The sequence below is a fragment of the Onychomys torridus genome, chromosome 19, assembly GCF_903995425.1.
Source record: "Onychomys torridus chromosome 19, mOncTor1.1, whole genome shotgun sequence".
NCBI lineage: Eukaryota > Metazoa > Chordata > Mammalia > Rodentia > Cricetidae > Onychomys > Onychomys torridus.
Window position 1 is genome coordinate 11442510 of NC_050461.1, and position 13187 is coordinate 11455696.

Consider the following 13187-nt stretch of genomic DNA (forward strand, 5'->3'; position numbering starts at 1 on the left):
AAAGGATGATTTCTTCCTGCTCAAACAGTGTAGTTATTTTGTGTGGGTTTTGTTTGTTTGTTTGTTTGTTTTTATTTTTACTTTTTGCTCTTTGGGGGCCCACCACCCAGCTCCCAAATAAATACATGGAGACTTATTCTTACTTATGAATGCCTGGCCTTAGCTTGGCTTATTTCTAGCCAGCTTTTCTTAAATTATCCTGTCTACCTTTTCTCTCTGGGCTTTCATCTTTCTTTATTCTCTATTCCTTTCTTTCCTTCTTACTCTGTGGCTGGCTGGGTGGCTAGGTGGCTGGGTGGCTGGCCCCTGGTATCCTCTCTCCTCCTTTTTGCCCTCCTTCTTTCTTCTCTTATTCTATTTATTCTCTCTGCCTGGCAGCCCCGCCTTTCCCTCTCTCCTGCCTAGCTACTGGCCATTCAGCTCTTTATTAGTCCAATCAAGTATTTTAGACAGGCAAAGTAAAACATCCTTACAGAGTTAAACAAATGCAACATAAAAGAATGCAACACATCTTTGCATCATTAAACAAATATTCCACAGCATAAATTAATGTAACTAATATTCCACAGCGAAACATTGTATAGTGGTTAGATGCAGGGCCTATGGCACTGTCAGCAAAATCAGGTAGGAAGCAAGTTGGGGGTCCAAAGGGGTGTAATGTAAAATAAATACATGTATTTTAATAAAATCAGAGCAGTGTAAGTGCCATCAAAGTCCTGAGGTGAGAGGTGCCTATTGTTTCTACAGAGCAGCCAGGTAGGAGGTCAGGGTGCCAGGGCTGATGGAGAAATGGAAAGTGGCCAGAAATCAGGTCAGAGAGAAGGCCAAGGCCAACACAGAGTGCTGTATGGACATGTCAAAGACTGCAGTGAGAAGAAAAACTACCAGAGAGTTTGCCATAGAAAAAAATCATTGGGACACTCTGGAACGTATTTTTGCTGACTACTTACTGTTTGCTCTGCTAGTTTTAGTTCAAATATTTTGTTTGTTCATTTGTTTTTTTCAGTGTTGGAAGTTGAACTAAGGGCTTCATGTTCTGCCACTGAGCTGTGCAGCCCTCAAGTGTTTAAAAGAAAACAGGACCAAAGGGTTAAATAACTTGTCAAAGGTCACACAGTTGGGAAGGAACAAAATCCGACTCAGACCCGGGTAAATGTGAGCATCTCTGTATTACTCTACCAAATGCTTATGAGACTGAGACCAAGGACTAACTATAGTTGTAGTTGTTGCTCTTGTTTTTTAGGTATTGGTATTACCAGATAACATTTAAAACAAAATTACTTCATTCTCTCTCATGAATATTGAACTTCTTGAACTGATAAAAAAAATTCTCAATATTTTGCTTTATAATTTCAAAGTTTAAAAAAAAAACACTGAATTTTGCATGTTAATAAGCATGTTGGTGAGCTAAGTGGTGGTAGCACATGCCTTTAATCCCAACACTTGGGAGGCAGAGGCAAGTGGATTTCTATGAATTCGGGGCCAGCCTGGTCTACAGAGTGAATTCCAGGACAGCTGATTCTACCCAGAGAAACCTTGTCTCCAAAAACAAAAACAAACAAAAGAAGCATGTTAGTGCATCTGTCTTTAGTTATATAGACAGCTGTTTGTTGTTTGCTATTAATGTAGTGGTTGGTTGGGAAATTTTATTTTATTGCTTACACTCTTGCCTTAGTGCCATCTAAATCACTACCATGTGATTTGCTATTTATAATTTATCATTTTCTCTGTTATTAGTTGAAACATCCTTTAAAGTATTCCTCAGCAAGGTGAGCAAAAGTCAGGCTTGCAAAATTTTAGGATAAATAATTGCAAAGATTGATTAAAGAATAATGAAAGTTGACTCATACAGTATCAGGGTTTCCCAGTTTAGCAAACATCATTATTCCAAGTCATTTTCAGAGGCACCCAAACTTCAGCATCTTTTTTTTTTTTCAAGCTATCTTTTGGAGAATAACACACACACACACACACACACACACACACACACATACACACAAAAAACAAAAAAAACCAAAAAACCCTTTATTAAAGGTCCTAAAAGTAAAATCACTAATTTACATTTTTTTATTTCATTAGTGCTAAGATGGAAACAGACATTTTAAAAGAAGGAGTACAGACTCCTTTCATTCTGCTGGGCTTTAACCCCCACCATGGTAGCCAGCCAGAGTCCTTGGCTTCTGAGACCAGCTAGTTGCCTCTTCATGCTGATTCTTCTGAGAACGTCCCTCAAGAATTCTTTCTTTGGGTTAGAGTCTGTGGACTTCAGCCCTGTAGCAAGTGGGATAGCAAAGTGTGGGGATGAAAACAGAGGGAATTGTCTCATAGAGGAATCAGTAACCTAGTCTCATTTTAGCTTTCTGGCTACCAGCAAACATACCTGTCAGGTCCTTATCGCTGAAGGATCACAAGTGGACTTCAACAAAAATCAGTGTTCTGGCACAACACTTTGCAGTAAGAAAGTGAAGTACAGGAATGCATATTTATGCACACGTGCAAACCATGTGTCTGTGTTCCCACATTCAAGTATTTATAGAACTTGCAATAGGGAAAATGGTCAAAAAGGTTTTGTGGGGTTTTTTTTCATAAACGCTGTTCAATATTGTTTCTTCCAACCACTCATCACCAAAGGGATTAATAAGGCCAGACTCATGTCCCCAGAAATGGTATTATTGGATATGTGAAGCAAAATTGGGAGATACTTGTGTTGGTGATAGGCTTTAGGTGAGAGTTGTTTTGGTATTGAAACTACATCAAATCTAAAATGGTCTTTTGAAGGGAAGTGGTTATTTCAGTGCGTCTTGTGGCCAGTTCCAATTAGGCATAAATTAGAGAGTGTCACACTTTTCTGAAAAGATCAGAAGTCAACACATGGCCCTAACAAGTCACCCCTCTTTGTGAACTCAGCAGTTGCTGTCGGGTCTTGCCATTCCGCTGCAGAAAAGAGCCGGAGTTCTCAGCCAGTCAGGAGGAGGTTGCTGAGGAGCCAGGGGCTTTCTGTAGAGTGCCAGCTTCCTGTCCGTAAAGAATTCTCTAAACTCATCAATGCGAAATTGACAGATTTAAAGTGTCCAAAGGAGGCCTCAGAAGTGGTTTGCTGCTGTCTGAAGACTGTGTTCTCATCGCTCAGATTCGGTTTTTCCATTTCCCTTCGGTTCTTCAGCACTGATCTGTGACACTCATTGGTATACTAGACATATAACTCCTGTCTTCATAGCCAGCATAGAGCTCACAGCTGTGGTGTCTTGGTACTTTACACTGTGATTAATTGCCAATTATAAACATCTGATGAATATTTGAAACCCTGCCTTAGATGACTTGTGTTATGTAGCTGACGTGTATGGTTAGTTGAAAAGACTGAGGCTATGAAGTTCCTTGCCACCAAGAGCAGAATTCAGTCAAAATTTCATGCTCTCCCGATCTCTACTAAGAGTATTTTGCTCTTTTGACAACTAAAACATACCTGTGCCTTATGGTCCAACTCAGTTCCTGCCTCCTCCCCAGTCCTTTCCTGACAGTCCTCTCTGACGCCCACCTCAAGGTCTCTTACCTGTGAGGCTGTAATGTCATGAGATGCAGCATCTACTCTCTGAATTGCACATCAAAGTTTACATGCTGTGCTTCTTCAGCCTTCCCCGAGGCGCCTAGAGCAGTGCCCAGCACACGTGGAAGCTCCCTGGCAGAAATGCACATCAACCTGAAGTCATCAGTGCCCTAGAAGCAGCCAGAGTTAACTTCAAGACGGGCCACTCCAGAAATAAGTTTGTCAGCTGGTGGCTAGGGGTTTGAAATCACTGTTGTCTACCACCCACAGAAAAGTGTGAAGAAATTATATACCTTGTCATATTCATTAGGGAATTACTAATGAGTATACAAAAAGAGAAATTAATGGAACAGATAGAGAAAAGAAATTCAGGAAGGAGGGAAAGAAATAATTTGGAAAAGGCAAAACCCAAATCCCAGCACTCCCATTCTTGGATGTAATGTGTTTCCTTTTTTCAGGACAAAAATCCAAAGACTCCTTGCAAGTGCATTTAATGGATCATTACTGGCCCATCTTACTACTTACTGTGTGCAGAAATAACTGTCTGTCCCAGTTTGAATTAGGAACAAACTGGAAAGGCAGTGGCTTTGGGGGGGAAATCAGTAAATGTAGAAGCCTAGTAACACTGGCACATTGTGGCAGTGAGAAATGACCACTCCAAACGAGGCTAGCTTCTCACTTACTGGTCACGGTCTCAGTGATTCCATGAGATTTCTCACTTTATAGGCCGCGCTTCCCACTGGCAGCAGCTGAAGCAGTTTATTATGCACATCTGTCACGTGGTACACTTCATCACCCAAATCGAACTGGGAGAGTAAGACACCCTAACAAGCCCCTTCAGTACAGTCTTAAAAACTACTTACAGATGTACTCTTCCTCTGTAGGGACACAAGGAGTTTCCTTGTGCTGTGCCACATGATACAGGAAATGCATTGTCCCCGTTCAAATTCAGGCATACGAGGAGGAAGCATGTGAAAAGAAAGCAGCTCACAAAAGCTCACACAGCTTTTGCAAAAGTCCTTAGAGGGGCTCACACACCAGTTTATGATAAGAGCAGATAAAATCCTCTCTCTCTCTGCAGCTCAGTTCATTTCAAATGCTAATGTCCACACAGGGAAAGGAAACCACATCAGCATTCAGCCTTGACACAAACACTGCTAATCCTTTTTATTTATGATGGTCACTGAGCCCCTCTGCGCCATGCCAGGCCTCCATTGTCTTACAGCTTTGGCTACTTTATGTGCTTCTCGAAGGTGAGTTGTGCTGTTAACCACTGTTTGGGATCTAGAGGCAGGAATCAGTACGTTCATATTCACATCAGCTTGAATTGGATATTTCTGTTGAATCATTCAGTCCAGAGTTAGATTTACCTGCCCTTGTTAAATCTCCTGCTTCTCATGGCGTGATCAATTCATGATTCATGCAGTCAACCAACACATACTAAAATGTAACCCATGTCCCAGTATTCCAGTCACTGGCAATGCAGCAGGGAATAGAGTCCTATATTTATATAGATAATAATTTAGAGAGGGGAGACAGGAAACAGATAAATATGTCAAATAGTCTGTCTGTCAGAATAGATTACATTGTTTTGTGGCAATAAACACCTCAGAGGTGTGTAAGCATCTCAGAGGCTGCAAACAACAATGTTTATTCCTCATCACAGCGTTCACTGAAGGTCAGAAGGAGGGGCTCTCTTCTGGATCACTCCCCTCTGGCACCCAGGCTATCCAGAGCACCACCGTGGAGTAAGGCTAGTCTTAGGCAGAAGATCAAATGGTGAGTTGTACACTGATTCTCAAAGCTTATAATGTGACACAGGGCACTTCCCTTAGTTTCTGGGCCAAAACAAGCCAATGTTACAAAGGGCCGGAAAGTATAGCCATCCCACATGCTCAGGAAAGTGAGACACTCTTGGCAGCAGACTGCCCTGGATGTTGAAGTGAAGAAAAGCAAGGTACAGGAGATGGTATCTGAGGAGGCTGTTTCTATTTGGCATAGAAAGTGCAAAGGAGTCTTCCTGAAGTGACATCTGAGGAGCATCCTCAGGTTGGGGCCAGAGGACAACTTCCTGCAAAGGAAACTGGAAGAGAAAAGTCAGCCTGGCATGTGTGAGGAACGATGAGGAAGTCCAGGTGCCTGGAGTGAGTGAACAGGAGGCAGCTGTCCAAAATTAGGTCAAAGGGGTCAGAGGTCACAAGACACAAGATAGACCCTTCTTGTGAAGGGTCTGGCCCATGTAGATTTTTGTATGAAGATGAGATCCAGGTCTTTTCAGTATTTCCCTTATTGAAGTGTATCATAGCAGATGCTCACTGTTGGCTGAATGAAGAATGAGTCAGACAGACTTACAGGTCACAAAGAAGCAAGGATGTTTAAGTGAAAGTCAACAATAATGTCACCGCTAAGAGACAATAGCATTCCAGTAGTTTGTTATTGAGGATGGTTTTGAACAACGGGCATATTTTACATATTCTTTTACAAGAAATTATTTATTTTAAAACAATAGCTTTTCCCCCCAATTATAAACCAGTATCCTATTGTGAATGTTTGGGGCAATCCCTGAAAACTCAAAAGGCAAATCCAAGAGTCTTCACAGGCCCATTGTGTGAGGCTACTGTTAGCGTCTGGGCATGTTCACCAGTCTCCTCTCTGAGACCAGACAGGCTGTGTAACCAGTCATTAGCCTCTCTCTGCTTCAGATTCCTCATCAGTGAGAGTAGGAACACCTGCTTTGTAAGATTGGCTCCAAGTGTAAACGAGGTAACACAGATTTCTTACACAATCTAATACCTGACACAAAACAGGTGTATGCAAATGCATACTGCTTTTCATACTTCTAAGTAGTCATCACATTACAAAAGTGGTACTTCACATATTATTTTATCCTTTTTTTTAAACATTATGTCCCAGTATTTCCCCAAGTCTTTGTTTATTTTATACATAGTGGGACAAGGTCTCACTATGTAACCCAGGTTGGCCTCAAACTCACTGTTCTCCTGCCTTTCCTCAACATTTTTAATGACCGCCTGATATGAACAAGTAACTTACTCTTAATTGAGCCCTTTTGTTGGACTTTCTTATTTAATATGTAAATGTTGAGACAGTTTCAATTTCTCAGAAAAGTACAAAACCCTTCTTTGCCTCTGAACAACTTGAAAGAAGTTGCCAACTTGATTTCCCCATCATTTACAAATATCTGTGAAAGATTTCCAACAAGACATTTCACCAAATAACTCAAGTTCAAACAGGAAAATACCCTGCAGAAGCCCTCCCATGTGAGCCCCTTCCTTCCCCCACACTTCTGGTGCTAAGATTCATATCATTTCTGTAAGTCCTACTGGTTTTCCCTCAAATGAAAAGTTTCTATTAGATATGTTGGTGGTGGTCTTTTGGTAATAATGGTTTGCTTTCATTTCAACAATTAAAAAATAACTTGGGTAATAAAATATACACATATATGATTCACCTGAGATATTCATTGTATCACCACACACTTTAGAGTCAGCGCTTCATGTTAAAATTGAGGTGACACCCTAGGATCACTTTTGTGACAATATTTAACTTTTAATGTGTTGGTAGCATTTTGTTGGCATATTTTAGCATAAAAATAGCCAAAACTACCTTATGGGTTGATTAATGAGAATCATATTGAGTTATCTTACCAGTTTTAAAGCTAAAACTTTTCAGTGATGAGATACAATTTAATCTCTTTAAGTTACAACTTAACTTTGCCCCATCCTCTTACTTCAGCCTCTGGGTACTGGGATTACCAGCACACACACAAAAATCATACCAGCCCTGCCCACCACCTTTAACTTCTTTGTGTGTAGGTTTAATATCTTAATTTATTTAATAAATTGATTTTGATCTTCCAACATAAAAATTATCATGCTCCTACTTTAATTGTCACAGACTACTGGGAAAAGAACAAAGGCCATTTTAATACACAAACAATGCATTCATGCAGAGGGAAGGCCATATGAATCATGGCGCCCAGCACAAATGAAATTTCACAGTAGTTCAAGTAGAAAAACATGCTGAAGAAATAAAGCCATTAGGGGCTCATAGTAGCTTAGGCTAAACTCAGAAGAAGCCAAGCAAAGCTGTCACATTATTCAGGGTATGAGCATATGTGTTAGTCTGGTTTTGTTTATGTAACACTAAAACCTGCAATATTCTCCATGATGAACTTTCTTTTAGACTGATTTTATATTTATGAGTGTTTTGCTTTTGTATGTCAGCGTACCACGTACATTCCTGGTGCCTTCAGAGGTCAGAAGAGAACACTGGATTCCCTGGAACTAGTTATGGATGGCTGTGAACCATAATGAGGCACTGGAAGCCAAGCCTGGGTCCTCTGCAAGAGCAACAGGTACTCTCAGTGACAGGCCATCTCGCCAGCCCTATCAAGAACTTTGTATTAAAAGCTTTTCTTAAAGTATCAGTGTGGTGCCCTTCTTAAGTCACCTGGGCTGGAGAGATGGCTCAGCTGTTAAAGCCAGGCTCTCAACCAAAATGATAACATCCGCTGGGCCAGTCCCAACAAGGAACTAGGGACTGGATGGATGGTTCACTTCTTAAAAGTGCATGTAGCTCTTTCAGAGGACATAAATTTGGTTCCCAGCATCCACATTAGGTGGTTCACAACCATGTATAACTCTAGTCCCCAGGGGGATCCAATGCTTCTGGCCTCTGTGGGCACCTATAATTATGTGCACATACCATTACACACATATACACATAATTAAACATAAAATAAAAGTTAAAATTACAAAAAAAAAAAAAAACCCAAGCAAACAAAATCAATTAACTGGTCACCTAAGCAAGCTGATAGGCGGGAACCTGTTAGGAATCATGGTTATGGAGCCAGGCAGTGGTGGTGCACATCTTAATTCCAGGACTCGGGAGAGGAGTGAGTTCCAGGACACCAAGAGCTACACAGAGAAACCATGTCTCGAAAGAACAGACAAAAATAATGATTGAGTCACATAATTACTCAAATCAACCATTGAAACATAAAATGCATAACACCATCCTATTATGCTTTTGTAATTACATGTATAAATTACGACTAATCTGACATTGGACATTTAGTTTCAGCAGTAACTTTCACCTAGAACTGATGTTTCCTTATTTGAATTTACCTGGTAATTTTGTTTTTACTAAACCTACAAATATAATTTTTTTTCTTACAGCTTTTAAGTGGGGTTTTTTTAAAATAGTAAAGTTGTGGGAACTGGAGAAACGGCTCAGTGGTTAAGTGTAGCAGGCTTTCTTGGACTTGGGACTTCTTATTAGTTACGAATGCTCGGCCTTATCCTACGCTTGTCCCACTAGCTCTTACAACTTAATCTAACCTGTTTCTTTTCATCTACATTTTGCCTCGGGCCTTTTTACCTTTCTTTCATTCTGTGTGTCCTACTCTGGGCATCTCCCTCTCTTTCCCCTTTGTTCTCTCTTCCTATTTATTCTCTCTGCCCGCCAGCTCTGCCTATCCCTTTACTGCCTAGCTAGTGGCCATTCAGCTTTTTACTAGACCAATCAATGACTTAGGCAGGTAAAATAACACATCTTTACATCATTAAACAAATACAGCATAAACAAATGTAACACACCTTTACATAGTTAAAGTAATATTTCACAACAGTTAAGAGCACTAGCTGCTCTTGCAGAAGATCCAGGTTCAATTCCCAGCATTGATATAGTAGCTTCACAACTGACTGTAACTCCAGTTCCAAGGAATCTGATGCCTTCTTTTATCTTTCCTGGTACCATGCATGCACAATATACACAGACATACATGCAGACAAAACAGCCATGCACATAAAATATAACATCAGACTTGGGAGATGGCTCCCAAACACTTGCCATACAACTATGAGGCCACAAATCTGAATCCCAGCACTCACATCAAAGCCAAGAAGCATGGCAGCCTGTCTGTAACTGCAGAGCCCAGAAGGTGAAGACAGGAAATGCCCAGTGCAAATGGATGAGCATCAGGTTCAGCAAAGAGACTCTTCCTTAGTAAATAAAGAGGAGAGTGTCCTAAGAAGATGTGAAACATCTACCTCTGACATCCACAGGCACACATGTATACACACACTCACAGGAGCCCACACATACACAGAAAATATAAAATATAGCATTCTGACCAATTCAGTATTATTAAGAATATCTGCAGTACTGGGCGACAGATCCCTAGGATTCTTTCCCTTTGTGTTCAATTTTTAATCAATGATAACTAGAAAGCATGTATATTTAACTATATATTTGTGTATACTTAAAAAACATTTAGATGAAAACTGTTTAAGTCTCTTTTGGGGGTGAGATTTCCAGGAGAACTTTTTTCTTAAGAAAATAAGAGGTTTGAAATACACTAACCAGTATGGTAACTTTCTTTCCATTTAATGATGGCTCTGCCAGCCCTCCAGGCTTTTCCCTGTGTTTGGCCTACCCAGTAGATGGGGTTGGAGACGACAATGAGACTTCATTTCTTAGGAAAGCAGAGTCTGAGAACATAGCAGGGTTCCCAACCCGAATCCAGGTTTTCTGATTTTAGTAATAGGTAGAATGTGAATACAATACAGCCTTTGAAATTATTTCTAGCACACTTACATATCTATTATCCGGTCTTTGCGGCCCCACAGTCAGCTTCTCCTTTGAAGTCAAGCATCATTCCCAAGTGTTGATCTTATCCCTTTATTCATTCCAGCTAGTGCTACCCAGGACCTTGCTTCCCAGCAAGATTTAGCTCTGGGAAAGAAGGCTGTCTCCAGGTGCTGTGGCTGTTCTCTGAATCCTGTCTGCCTTCTCCCTGACCTGGTTAAGAAAACAAACTAGGCTGAGCCGCAGCCCCAGAAAGACCCCCTGGAAGTTTTAGGCTTAAAAACTCACATTATCGACACTTCATAAGGTTTCATTTTCAAACTGTAAGATTTTTGTTGTTAGAATTTGCTTTCAGATTTTGGCGGGGGTGGGGGGGTCACGGTGTGTGTGTGTGTGTGTGTGTGTGTGTGTGTGTGTGTGTGTGTGTTCAGAATTGGTCTGCTGAGATGGCTTAGCAGATGAAAGCATCTGCCCCCAAGCCTCATGACCTGAGTTTGATCCCCAGAACCCATGGCGGAAGGAGACAGCCAATTCCACAACGTTGTCCTCTGACAGCCTCATGTGCATGCCTGTAACACACACACACACACACACACACACACACACACACAATTAAAGAAATCCAAAGTCCCCATAAATGTTCCTTGACCCTGGGATACAAAGCTAGATGAGAGAGCAAGGAAGGAAGGCAGGCTTTTCGAGTATTTACTCTCCACAGGCACAACTGTAGCTGCTCCCTTTCTTACTTCTTATCCTGACAACCTCCTCGGGTATCAGTTCTGTTTCTTCCTGCGGTAGCTGCAACAGAGTACAGTAGCATGCTTAAGGTCATATTACATGTAAGAGAATTGAAATTCAAACCTAGGTGTGCCTGATTAATACTGTGCCACATACGAGAAGCATGTGAAAGCGGGCCACAGGTTTGACTTAGCGGTGTTGCAGGCCCCACACTGTCTGGGGAACGTGGATAATCCCAGTATTCACTCAGAGAATTTCTTGACCCATTCTGGCAAGGTACCATTCTCTGCTTTCTTGCTTAGTTGTCTGTTTAGCTGAGAGGCTCAACTGAAACATGTCCCAGACCCGACTAAGCAGAGTGCAGGAGACCCCAGCTTTGTCCCAGTTCAGTGGCCCTGCTGTGAAGCCTGCTTCCTCACCCTCCTACCTGTGGCAGGCAGGGCCATCTTGCCTTTTCCAGTCATGGTGCTGGACTGCTCTTTAGAGAGGTGTGATGCATGGCCGTGGTCTGTGGTGTCATTTATTGGTCAAATATATACAATCTGCAGTGCTGTTACATGCTTTCCCCATTTCTTACATTCTGTCTCTTAGTCTCTTATCTCATTTTCATGGTGATTTATAGGAGCCTTGAATACAATAATCTAAAAAGTGTGTGGGGGAAGGAAGGGATCTTCTCCTTACTAGGGAAAAAAATATACATTCACCTGCTTCTTTGAAGAGTTGACCCAGAAACTGATCATCAGTCAAAGGTCACATGAAGGTCAGAGGCAAGAGACCAAATGTCTCACTTCTAAGCCTAATGAGCTTTCCCACCCAGACATCCTATCTCCCCAGCTGCATTTAAAGTAACTGCAGAACAAGAGTGTGTTACTTCTCTTTATGCGTGCACTGCCTTGCACGGGCAATGAATACAGAGCTGGAGATTGGTGTTGGTTTCTTAGGTTGCTGTAGTACCTGCAATTCCCTTCTGAATAGCAGTTTCACTAGAAAAGATGGTGTCAGGGGGACTGGGGCTCCCAACTCTGGTTCACAGTGTCTGTTCAGAGAACAATGAATGATATGCTGGTGCCCAAAGACTCACTTTGGATCTTGAATATGGAGATGCCCTGCCCACACACTTTGGGACACACAGCTTAAGCTCACCTCCTAGCATCCCCTGAAGTACTCAGATGCCATTCTTGGTCAGAAGTGGACTAGGTAGCCACCCATAGAGACAGGAGACACCCCAGATACTTCTCCCTGGCGTAGATCCTGGATTTCTCCTTTGTACGAGGCTGATAGACCCTTGGCTTGGGTGCAGGAATGTCAGTCACAGAGGAAATGAGTGAATGGCTTCACTTAGGGAAGCCTTGTAAACAAGATGCACAACTGCTTTCTTAAAAAAGAGGAAACATGATATAATCTTTCCCAGATGGTCATTATTTTTAAAACTAGTCAGGTATTAGGAGAGCTGTGATGTTATCAGGAACCTTGGTTGGTTGGTTGCTATGCTTTAAACAGGGTTTTGCTCTGTAGCCCAAGTTGGCCTTGAACTCACCATTGTAGCCTGGCTGGCCCTGAACCTGCAGAGATATCCCTACCTTCAGCCTTCCAAGTGCTGGAATTACAGGGACATATAATCACACCCAGCTTCTTATCAAGAACTTCTGAGGGATTGTTTTAGTTGGGGTTTCAATTGCTGAGTTCAAACACCATAACCAAAAAGCAAGTTGGGGAGGAAAGGGTTTATTTGAGTTGTACTTCCACATTGTAGTCCATCACTGAAGGAAGCCAGGACAGGAACTCAGAGCAGGAACCTGGAGGCAGGAGCTGATGCAGAGGCCACGGAGGGGTGCTGCTTACTGGCTTGTTCCTTGTTGTTTGCCCAGCCTGCTCTCTTATTGAACCCAGGGCCATCAGCCCGGGGATGGCACCACCCACAGTGGGCTGTCCACCCCACCCCACCCCCATCAATCACTAATTAAGAAAGTGCCTTACAAGCTTGCCTACAGCACAGTCTCATGGAGGCACTTTCTTAATTGAGGTTCCCCTCTCACATGACTTTAGCTTCTGTCAAGTTGACATAGAACTGTCCAGCACAGGGATATTTATTCCTCCAGTATATAAATCTGAGCCACTGAGGCTGTGACTATTTTGATTTCACTTGGGTAAAAATTAGATATAAGGATGCTTTTATAAAATATCACTTGACAACATTTTAAAAGTTGCCTATTTAATGGTTTGATTTGTTCTGGTTTTTGTTTTGTCTGTTTTGGTGGTTTGATTAAGAATGGCCTCCAATGCCGGGCGGTGGTGG

General features: G+C 41.9%; 1 long non-coding RNA gene across 2 annotated transcripts in view; it reads left to right on the forward strand.

Annotated features, from left to right (window-relative positions):
- LOC118570256 overlaps positions 1-13187 on the forward strand; it is a 35047-nt gene extending 21860 nt beyond the window's left edge. Inside the window, exons 2-4 of one of the 2 annotated variants that reach the window (XR_004943170.1) lie at positions 1007-1155; positions 2908-5323; positions 13160-13187. This is a non-coding gene — a long non-coding RNA (uncharacterized LOC118570256). The remainder of the gene's footprint in view (positions 1-1006; positions 1156-2907; positions 5324-13159) is intronic. The other variant, XR_004943171.1, reaches the window with a different exon arrangement.